Below are 12,196 nucleotides of genomic sequence, written 5' to 3' on the forward strand. Positions count from 1 at the left end.
ACTCGGTCACTCGACCTTGGACATGCTGGTCCAACTCTCCCAACAATGGATGGAAGCCCTCAATGAAAGACATAACATCAAGGTCGTCTCTCCATACATATCTTGAGCTTTCAATAGTCTGGCATCTTGCCATGCTCTCCAAACTCTTTGCCTTTGGCATCCATGGCCAAGTCCGCTCATGGGTTATTACTAATTATATTCCAACAGCCAGCTGTTATGTGGCTCTCAATTGAATATTTTCATTTCCTCTCCCTCTCAAGGCTGGAGTGCCCAATGTCAGAGTTCTAGGCCCCATTCGTTTACTAATCTCCTCCCCAATGATCCCTCTAACTCGAAAAAAAAAATCCTCTTCATCTATTCGCTGATGACCCCACATGCTGCCTTGACATCCCTCATTTTTCAGATTGACAGGTAGCAGACCCTTCCCTCTCTTCAGACCTTGATAAAATCACAAGCTGTTCAATTAATTGGAATATGTCCTTCAATCCCGACAAATCTCACACATTAACTCTCTCTTCCCAAAAGGACCGTCTGATAAAACTTCCCATCTACTTTATTAACAATCCTCTTGAAGAAGTTCACTTACCCAAACTCATGGTTCTCACTATTAACAATGGTCTTTCTTGGGCAAACTACATCTCAACGTTGGCTTCCAAAGCCAGCCGCTGACTTGGTAACTTCACTCGTGAAAAGTTCTTCCTTGGAACACCTTAACTCTTAATGACCTCCACTGCCTTCATCTACAGCTTGTTGGAATACTGCCCTCCCCTTTGGGCTGGCACCCTTGCTTCATACCATGCTCAGCTTGACACTGAGGAAACTACACTTTCAAGATCATTGGAATCTCCCGTGATGAATTGGAGTCGATAGGCCGATCACTTTGCCATCACAGACAGGTCGCTGGTCTCTGTGTTCCGCTGCCTCCTTTCTGTGCTTTGTCCCCCCCCCTACTTTTGCAACTCTGCCTCTTTCTTACCCTCATCCCTTGTTTGTCCATGTACATCTATTTTGTCCCTTGGCCCTGCTGTTTGTGTTTCCCCCTCTCTTTCTGCTGTTCCTTTTGTTCTGTTGTATCCTTATCCATTCTGCAATGTAGCTTTTCTATGAGCCTTGACTTTGTAAACACCAAAGCAACAACAAAATGAAAATAAAAAATGGATAATTAAATTTACATCTCCCCCAATTTGATAGTTATCACTTTTCCAATTTTTGTGTGGCATGAGGGTCAATCAACAGGCCATAACATTAATGCAGGTGTCCACCATGGCTTTGCGTTGGGGCCTTCTTTGTTTCTGCTTGACATAAATGACCTGCCTGCATCATTCCACCTTCAAGCCAGCATCAATCGAAATCCGGACCTTGAGAATGTCAGTAACTGGGGAAAAGATTGGTTCATTACCATCAATCAAAATAAGACCCACCTGCTATCTGTATCCAGATCAAGATCCCCCTCCTTTCATAACCTGATTATGGATCAAACACCATGACAAGAACTCGATGGTATCTCTTTTATTGGTCGATCTGGCCATCAGTTCTTACCTTGGTTGGAATAAATACATTACTGACTTGGCCAAACGAGCCATGACTCGGCTGCTTGTATCTGGAAAGCCCGATACTTCCCTCCCAAGGCCTCTCTCCACCTGTACAAGACCACAATACATCGTCATGGAATACTGTAGTCACATCTGGGCAGGTGCACCGACCAATTCATCTTCTGTCCCTTCTTGACAGAATTTAACAACGAGCTGTTAACCTGGTAGGCCATGATCTGACACCATGTCTGGAACCTCTCTCGTTTGGATGCTCTGTGTCTCTTCTACAGGCACTAAAATGAAATATCCTCAAAGTGCCTTTCACTATTTGTCTTTCCTTTACATAGTTTCAAGCGCTCTTCACGTTTGGCAGCCTCTGCACACCCCCACACTGTCTGTGTTCCGAAGGTCAACAGAGTATGATATTCCTCCAGTTTATTTTCCCACGCACTGCCAAACTTTGGAATTCCCTTCTTGCATCCTGTATCACAGCAACATACAACCTTTCCCAGTTTAAGAGAGACGTGAATATGTATCTCCTTTCCCAGTGATTCCCCTTCCCACAATTTATTTTTTGTACTCCCCAATTTGAGTGCTCTTTTGGCCTGATGATGGGTGAACTCCCAATAAAAATTAATGAATTAAAATTACAATATATTTGATACCAATTTATTAAACCATTGGCCACCTCTTCTCTCCGTGAGGGAGTACTCCTGTCGGCCCACCTCCGGTGGGTAATGTACTGGGGCATAGTCTTAGAAATTCACTTTATAATTTTTGTCATTTTTGAAAGAAATTGTATTGATCACACCACAACATATTTAAAAAAAACTTTTTTTATCGTAACTTTTAAATTTTATTGAACACAATTACAATACACATATTTTGAAGATTGTTCACAAATGTAATTTAAACATGAATGACAACAAAAATAATAATCAATTCAAGATCTATTTGTATACAGGATTGTCGATATCGATTCCTTCCTTTTTCTTGAATTGAGAATTTTCAGCAAGAATCCAGATTTTGGGCTTCTTTCCAGACCTGGGGATGGCAACATAAGAGTTGTCCAGAAGTGAAAAATTGGAATGGCAGGTAGATTCCAGCTTTAACAGGGTCTGACATTGGCTTTTATTTGAGGTCATGGCAAAAGCTGCTTTAACTGGAAACTGTTGCTGCTTCATTGTAAAGAGATATTCATGTTTTGGGGAAGTGTGTGGGATCCTTGGAATTAGGAGGGTTCTTCCAGCATTCGTCCATCTGGCAATGACAACGTTGATGATACGATTCTGCAGCTGGGTGATAAGGTACCTTGTCCCATTGCAGTGACCATTGTGTGGGTGAAGGTTTCTGAGGAGCAAAATTGGACACCCTACTTTGAGACATTGGCATTGTGGGGGAGGGGGGGAGGGGGGAAGCCAGAAGGATTCAATCGATGTGGTTGTGAGTCTTATTGTCCATGTAGTCACTGCTTATGTACACTCGCTCCTCTCCTGAAAACATCCTTATCATAAGTGTTAACTTCCTGAACAGCCTTGGTTGTTGTCTTGTCATGATGGTGGTGATGTCTGCAAGTCAGCTGGGAGACCTGTTCTCATTAAAGCCCTTAAACACAGAATTGCAGAGATCAGATAGATTAGTAGATGGAAAGCAAAGGTCATCTGGAATTATGATTTTGCATGGGTGTAGTTTTCTGACAACAGGTACCTTAGATTTCCAATGTCGAGAAGGAAGTCAGTAACCTCTGTTCTTCACTGGTTCCTCCTTACATTGGCCACACAAACATTTGTCCTGTGTTCCAGTGTTTGCACATGGTCCCAAAAGGCAAAGACCGCTTCATCATAACATCAACAATTTGAGGCCATGATCCATGGCAAATGACAAGCCAGATCTGCCTCCAATCACCTGCCAGCAGGAGAGTCACTCCACCAAAGAACTTGTTATTATTGAGAACATCTTGGAGGCTTTTGTTGAGGCACTCAGAGATCTGCTTGTTGCCCATGCTGACCTCATCAATGACCTGGAGATCTGCTTGCTGCATCAGTTTTCCAGTTGCATCCCTTCAGCCGAAGCTACATGATTATTTTTTCTTGACTGTGAGGGGAACCTTGCATGAGGAATGAAGTATGCAGCAGCAATGCCACACATGGCTGTGCAAAGAGCAATTTTTGCCTTGAGCATAGATGATCCAAGATTATTTTTGTCATCTAACTAAAAGAACAAGTTACCTTCTTCATGTTGCATAGACCAAAGCACTTTGTCACAGACAAAGCGTTGTTTTGGATTGAGGTTGGGTAGCTTCGAGTTCACATTTTCCATCAGTTTAGCAATGTCAAAATCTGTCTCTTCTCTCAGCACACTGTGAATGTTGACCTGTGGCACCAAAGATGAATCAGGTCTTGGCATACCATAGTTGTTGGAAATGCTCAGACCATCATGTTCGATCCACTCCTGGAGTTTCAGCAGCACCAAATGCATCATCCTCTCAAACATTACCTTCTCATGGTTCCTTTGCATTATGTCTTCACCTTACTTGAACTTCCATTTATTCCAGAATGCCACCGGATCCACAGGTTTGCAATAAATCAAGATCGTGCAGAAAATCTCACACAGCTGAAGCCCAAAGTGTATTGATGATATCAATTCCATTACCCTGTCTTTCTCATCATCATCATCATCATCATCATCATCATCATCATCATCATCATCATCCAACAAGCCCATCTTCAAGCAGGCTTCATGGAAGATAGGGCACTCTTCACCATCAACTGGATGCAAGTCTTGGAATGGTTCTGGCCCTGCCTTGTGATGGATAGAGAAGCATTCGGAGATGGTACAACTCAAACTGGTGCTTGCTGAGTGAGATGGTGGGAATTCTGCCTTGTGTTTCCTCTTCGAATATGAGATTTTCATTCAACATTCCACACTTGCATCGCTGCCACTGTTTCTCTTTGGCGTTCCAGGTGAAGAGTTGGGTGAGCTCTGAATACAGGAAGTGCGATGCCTCATGGTCTCTCTTGTTCAGCTTGATATAGTCTGTCAACATTGTGATTGGCTCACCTTGGTGAACTGCAACCAACTCCTGGCCTCCCTCATACAGCATCAGTTGCTCTTCAGTCAAGTGGCAACACAACTTAACCACAGGTGGTTTTCAACTGTGCAATGAGAAGTCAAAGATCTTGTGGATGGCTTCACTTGAGAAGAGGTAGCGTGGGTTGACATAGGTTTCAATTTCATCTTGCACAGGCACATTATCTCAGCAGAATCTTTCACTGTGTGGGTAACTTTATCACCTTTGTATGGGACAATGAAGGAGTTATCAACACAGAAGTGCTGCCCCATAATCTTCAGATTATGTGTACACCCTCTATTATCTGCTGCCCTTCTTCAAGATTGTGTATATTAGTTCTCTCTGACTGTGGTGGCATTCCTGAGCGGTTTGGGGTACTCTTGTACAGTGTCGTGCTTGGCCGTGTCCCTCCCTGCAAGGACTCTCAAGATTTACAGTACCACAAGGCCCATGCACGTTATTAGCAGAAACAATCTCATACAGTTTGGGATTGATCTCTTTATCAGGAATTTCAGCAGAGACAATTTTGTCAACAGCTTCAGGTGTCCTTGGCTTGATCTCATCTTCCATGTTAAGGAAGATGTGGGCATGGTTGAGGACTCGTTTATGCCACTCAATAGTGGCTGAGTGAGCTCGGACTTTCCCCAGAACATCCTTCTTCAGCAAATCAACCTTAAGAGAATCAAATTTGATTTTGAAAATCCATGTGCACGAATCTTGCCTGTCCCTGGGCTCTTCTCCTTTAAATAGGGCATCCTTTATATCCTTCCATTTTGGGTTGGTTGTAAAGGTAATGAAGAAGACAGGTTTTCCAAATTTATGAACAGCAGTTATTGAGCTCATAAACTGGTCATTGTACCAGCGAGAAGTACCTATTATTGTTGAAGGCAAGATAACTTTGCACCCAGCAATTCTGCCATTGCCTTCTGTCGCTGCAACATTAAGAGCCTTGCACTTGTCAGCCCTGGTAGTCCTCTGGTTTGTTCTCGACCAGTTGAGCCGATTGAATTCAATTCTTGCCTGGGTGTTGACACTGTATTGCTGCATGAGTCTCTGAGACTTCATGATAGTGTTTAAGTCATCTTTCCAGACATGAAGGCGATAGGCATAGTCGTCTGATGCTGTCAATGTGCGGCCATCCCTTCTTTTGATGCCCTCCTGCCAACCATCAGAACCGAACAGAATGAGAATGACAGAGTAAATCTGATCATGTGATCAGTGGAGTTGGATGATTCTCTTGAGACCTCTCTGTCTACAATGCACAAGGACATCGTACTTTTTCGATGCTTCTCCAGATATGATGGTGGCAACGTCATAGGCCTGAGGTAGATTGAATGTCCTGCTGTGTGCATCTCTTCGCCGACATTTTTGTCAGCAAGGATAACCATTTGCAGATCTTGTGTTGCTGTCAGTTCAAAAGCTGCTTTGAAAATTTGCAGATAGCTGTTGCAGCAATGAAGTTCTTCTTGAATATGCTGGAGAATCACAGCATCCAGCTGGGATTGATGTCACAATTGATGGTTGATCTCATCGTCTGTGTCATAGAAATAGATTTGAGCAAATTTTGGAGGGGTACCATTAGTTGCTGGCAAGAGAGATCCCATGCGGTGGCTGAGTTTCTCCTGTATTTTGAAGGTTGGGTGGAATCCCTGGGGAATTACTTCATTGCAGCCAAGGGATGCAAGTGCAAAAGCACTGCTGTATGCTCGGATGTTTTTGAGAAAACTCTTGCCTAACTGTTGGATGTTGAAACATTTGCAAACTTTTGAAGGAGGTTTTTGCACTGGATCAAGTTCTACCTTTCCCTTGGCACAACACATGGATTCTTTCTCTGCCAACCACCGATGGGCCTTGCAGCTTGCTCAACAGAAATGATCATATAAATGTCCTCCATAGTGTGGTTGAAGATCTGCTGACACTTGTTTCTCTTTGAAAGCTGAGACATCACAGTGTCATGCAAAAAATTTGGGAGAAACAGAATTTTTCCTCTTTCGAGTTGTAACATTCCTGGTGTTGGCTTATTGGTTCGGATGGTGGGCTTGGGATCCTCGGATCCTGAGTTCAAATCCCACTGAGCTGTTCAATTAATGGCAGGTCGGGTTGACTCTGCCTGTCATTTTTCTGAGGTTGGAAAAATGAGTGCCAGCTTGCTGGTATCCTGTGTCAGAGTGGCGACCCGTCCGGGATTGTGCCCATTAGCCAAGGAGACTGCTTAGGCAGCAGCAACGCTCTGCACAGAGTATGGTCCCAATGGATGGATGGATGGAGTTGAAACCCTGGCGTTTGTCTCCTCTGGTGTTTCATCAGCACACATGTCTTTCTTTTGTTGAGCATTCTGGACTAAGCGTGCATGTCTTATGTTTGGAGTTTCAATGGAACATCACATATGAACAGTTTGAGCTTCCTGCTTCAGCGTGGCTTGTCGATGTTCACTCGATTCACTTTCTATTCAATCCATCCATCCATTGGGGACCATACTATTACTGCCTGAAAATCTCCTGACATTTGTTTGAGAATGTTTTTCCCCTGCTATGGACTCTCCTTTCTTCTTTCTTGTTGCTTCTGCTTAGCGTTTACAGCCAATCATTCAGCTTTATTGGTGTATTTGATGAGCTCTCCACTTTCCTGCAGAAAAAAATTATGGTTTTGCACTTACAAAGAATGAAATAATTTTTTCCTTGGTGACACGGGTGGTGCTTCATGTCCAGAGATTCAAAGAAACGTAAAATTGTGAAGGATAGCACTTCCATCCTCACCTGGATCTTACTGATTGTTACATAACTGTAATTGGAGCATCGGAGCTCTTTGTTCTTACAGAGAAAACCTCATAAAGTTCCTCACTTGACTCTCGGCTGCAGGCTGTTCTCTGTGACCTATCATCCGCTGCATCAGCGTTCACCCTAATGTGATAAGCAGGAGACAAGTTCCTCAACTTGGATTGAGAACGACACCTCAAGTGTCCCTGCTTACTACAGTTGTCACAGGTATAATTCCTGTACTGACATTGGGAAGCCTGATTATTACAACCACAACACCAACAAGTCACCCCAACCTTCTGGGTAGATTCAGAAATTTCATGAGGTGGAGGTGAATTTGTTGGCTTGCCAAAACACTTTTGCTTGCAGCCAAAGGTTACCTTGTTAACCGATGGGTCCTGCTGGATAACTTTTGACTTATTAAAGATCACACGCAGGCTCTCGGCAGTTTGCATACACACAGTGACGATTTCCATGACTTTAGCCAAATTGGGGTCATATTCAATTCGGAGTTTACACAGAATTGAGTCGTCATTGATGCCTATTATAGAGAAATCACTTAACATCTCTTCGAGTTTATCTGTAAAATCACAATGTTCGGCGAGTCGGCGTAAACCAGCCACGAACTCGGATGCTGACCGACCATCTTGACGATGGGAGGTATTAAATTTATATCTTGAGATGATATTTCCCGGTTTAGGGTGATAAAGTCTTTTCACGAGATTGACAAGTTCTTCATACGACTTGTCAGAAGGCTTGGCTGGGGCAAGAATATCTTTGATGAGGCTGTACGTCGGGCGCCACATACGGTCAGTAATACAGCTCGCCGCCTTTCAGCGTCCTCATTGGAGTCCATTTTGTTTGTCACGAAGTACTACTTCAGACGATAGGAATAGTCTTCCCAATCACCCCCTACTGCATATTCTTGCGTTATGCCGATGCCTGAAGACATCCTCGTCGCTACTGTAATGTACCCAATGGACAGGGACAAAGGCTCTGAAGTGGGAACAACAGGTTTAATTTGGACACCGGCACAACACAGCACAGCATCGGAACATGGGCGGGTCACATCACTATGCTTAACCACGCGCCGGTGCACCCATGTATGCATACATTATCATAAACTACTGATACATTTCACTGATGTTTGACGGAGGGAAGAAAAGTGGTCTGGACTGCCTCCTTATTCTTATTCTTCACTATAGCTCTTCATAGCAATTCTGCTCATGATGAAGGATTTTTGGTAAAGGTTGGCAAATATATTCTCAAACAAAGTTAGACAATCACTCAATAACAGACCACGTGCAACCAGAACTGGACCTGAACCCGGTAAATTTTCGAGGAACTTTACCTGGAACTGGATCTGCCAAAAAGAACAAAACAAATATAATTCAGCATTGGCACTCGCAGTGACACTGCCCAGAGGGCAAGTGCTTGAGAGGGGATGGGGATGGTAGTGGAGAGAAAGAAAATTAATGTGAAAAGCCGTTGGTCGAATGGGCATATAAAGATGACTCCCTGTAATTTGGTTAATATGTCAGTTTTTGTTTGTGTTGATATTATATGGTATTTGACTTTGTTGATATATTTATTTCTTGATACCGAATCATGACAGTTGTTGATGCAGCCATTTTGGAGTAATGCTAATAAGGAGTGTTCTAATTGGTCTGATTTTGGTTTCAATCGATTGCCCATACCCAAATACCTCGAGCCAGACACCAGAATTTTATATGTTGATTACATCTAGAATTATGTGACTGTTGATGTCGGTGGTGTTCTGGCGATCAAGGGGTCAGTTTTGAGAGATTAGCGATAATTTTTTTCATTTTTCCACATCAAGACATGGTTTACCCTTTAAAATGCAGCCGATGCCCTTGGGAAGTTTTAAAATAGGTTTGGGGCTAGGTTCTTCTCTATGAAATCATTCTAAAATGGCCCTAAACTTTAATAACATGAACCAAGTGAAAGTAAAAAAAACCAAAATCACTTATTTTTGGAAAGAAAATGAACGTCGGCCAATGTCACATCACCGTGACGTCGGACAACTAAAATTTTGTGTGCTGATGGACATCGAAGCGAGTACACTGAGGGGGAAAAAATCACAGAATCGTTGGACAACATCCATAAATGAAAATATAAATAAATGAAAAAAAAAGGAAAAATATCTTCCCCAAACGGTAATCTGATCACAATTGTCTTTTCACATGTAGTCGAGGATGTATAAACATAATTTCAGGGAAATTTGTTCACTGTGGGCCCATTATTTACATCACAGGAGCCCAAAATGAGATTTTCTTGTTTCGCTTGGCATGCATCGAAAATCACAATTGTGGCGCTAGCACATTAATGCCTCAGAGTTGAATAACCAGAAGCCCTGTTTCTAGTGCCCCAGGGTAAGCTTTATCACAAAAAAAAAACACACCAGACAAATCAGACTTTTTTGTAAATAAACTCCCAAAGCCGAGGGTCGAATCGTGGATACGTCAACCTGAGATAATTATAATTACACTGGGAAACACCTATGCAAGTCGAGGCCTGAAGCCCATGGCTTTGCTGCTTCACAAAATGGTGGCCACATAATTCGTTTTTGGGTGGAGTCAGGCCAGCTATCAAACCAATGGGGTGAATGCGGTCTGTCCTCGAGGAGTTAATGATGATTCAAGCAAAAATGATCAAACCCAATTGGTCAGTGCCACGACCAATCAAGGAGTGAAGGGAAAAATGAGCACACCTGATTGGTCAGTGAAACGACCAAACGACAAGTGAATATTACTGACAAACAGCCGATACGTAAGCTCTATTCCTTATAGTAGATGTGAGTTAAGTGCAAGACAGATTAATCAGATGTAGACATTAAGTATATTCCATGAAAATGGAAGGTAAAAAATATTTAATGGAATCTATCTTTTGACAATGGGATCTTGGGATGTGTTTCCTTTTAATTATTCTTCTCATGAGGGAGCCAGTGTGTATGGTTGGAGTCAAAGTTGAGGAGACATTGCTCAGAGATAATCAATAAATCTAATATACGAAGCTCTTTCTAACCACTGACTGACTCACTCACTGACTCACTGACTGATATTAAAGACCTTCCGGGTGACGTCGTAAGCTGAAATTTTGCGTGCCGATGGACATCGAAGCCAGCCAGGAAAAAAAATCACAGAATCGTCAGACAACATCCTTAAATTAAAATATAAATAAATGAAAAAAAATGCAGGTGAGCGACCTGAGAAAATGGGGAAGCATGGTAATTTTGTGTGCTGATGGACATTGAAGCCGATACTCCAGGAAAAATCACAGAACTGTCAGAAAGCATCCGTAAATTAAAATATAAATAAATGAAAAATCAAATGCAGGTGAGTGACCTGAGACAATGGGGAAGCACCGTTCATATGCTTACACAATTTGTAAGCAGACGCCACAAGTTAATGTATCAAGCTGTTTCTCATCACTGACTCACTGACTGATTTTAAGGATCAGTACCTTCCAGGCGATGTATAAAGCTGAAATTTTGTGTGCCGATGGACATCGAAGCTGGTACACTGGGAAAAAAAATAATCACAGAATCGTCAGACAACATCCATAAATGAAAATATACATAAATGAAAAATCAAAATGAAAAAAATGCAGGTTCGTGACCTGACAATGGGGAAGCATAGTAATTTTGTGTGCCAACGGACATTGAAGTCGATACACCAGGGAAAATTTTCAGAACCTTTGGAAAGCATCCATAAATGAAAATATAAATAAATGAAAATAAATAAATGAAAAATCAAATGCAGGTGAGCGACCCGAGTCAACGGGGAAACAAGGTTCATATGCTTACATAATGTGTAAGCACACCCTGCTAGTAAATTATAAATAGCAATAGTTTGCTTTTTTCACTACAGACAGTCCTGAACTTGCATAAGGGTTCCGTTTGTGGGACCTTTGCGTTAATGTAATTTCACTAAGTAAAATTTGAAAAAAACTAAAAAGATTAGAAAATTAGTTGAACATTTATGTGTCCAGTACTAACATAGTAGGGAAAAAATAATGCCGAAATGTAGAGGGGGAAGGCCGAACAATGGGTCGACATGGGAAATGGATGCATGTAGAAACTCTGAAGGAGAAGGGCATAGAAAGACTCAGAGATTCGAAGACTTGCAGCTTGAGGGTTATATGCATACTCTGGTTAAGGCTCAATTGATTATTATCCCCACCAACCAATGAAGTTGGCGGGGGATATAGAAATGGGTTCCGTCCGTCTGTCCATCCGTCCGTCCGTCCGTCACATTTCGTTTACGGAGCTTAACTACAAATCCCCTCAAGATATATTTACGAAATTTGGTACACATATCAAGCAAGTGGTGATCTGGTGCCTTTTGATATTTTGTAATTGATAGGTCGCATGGTTTGGCAGCCATGTTGGATTGAAGAAAATATTAAATAATGTTTTCTCTGGAATCACATAACCTAACGAAGTGAAAATTTGCAACTATCAACTTCCATCATGTCTGCATACATTGTAAAAATTATGACGTCACACATCACATGGTTTGGTGGCCATATTGGATAGAAAAACACACCACATCCGATTAACACGAAACTTCACACATGTATTCCACTGGAGGATTGGAGGCAGAATTTTAATTTATGATGTCATAGGTCACATGGTTCGTCAGCCATCTTGGATTGAAAATTAATAAATTTTAAAAATCTTCTCCAGAACGGCTGGACAGATTGAGGCAAAATTTCACATACACTTTCCCCAAGACATCCTTTCAGAAGTTTGTTAATTTCTAATTTATAGGTCACATGGTTTGGCGGCCATATTGAATTTACCCCAAAACCTTCAA

At 42.1% G+C, this 12,196-nt stretch overlaps 1 protein-coding gene across 3 annotated transcripts in view; it reads left to right on the top strand.

Annotated features, from left to right (window-relative positions):
* LOC147027132 (collagen alpha-1(XII) chain-like) overlaps positions 1 to 12,196 on the top strand; it is a 365,482-nt gene that overhangs the window by 101,973 nt on the left and 251,313 nt on the right. The gene's annotated exons all lie outside the window — the stretch shown is intronic.

This window comes from Eptatretus burgeri, chromosome 5 (assembly GCF_056783735.1).
Source record: "Eptatretus burgeri isolate ZD-2024b chromosome 5, Ebu_testis_v1, whole genome shotgun sequence".
Lineage (NCBI taxonomy): Eukaryota > Metazoa > Chordata > Myxini > Myxiniformes > Myxinidae > Eptatretus > Eptatretus burgeri.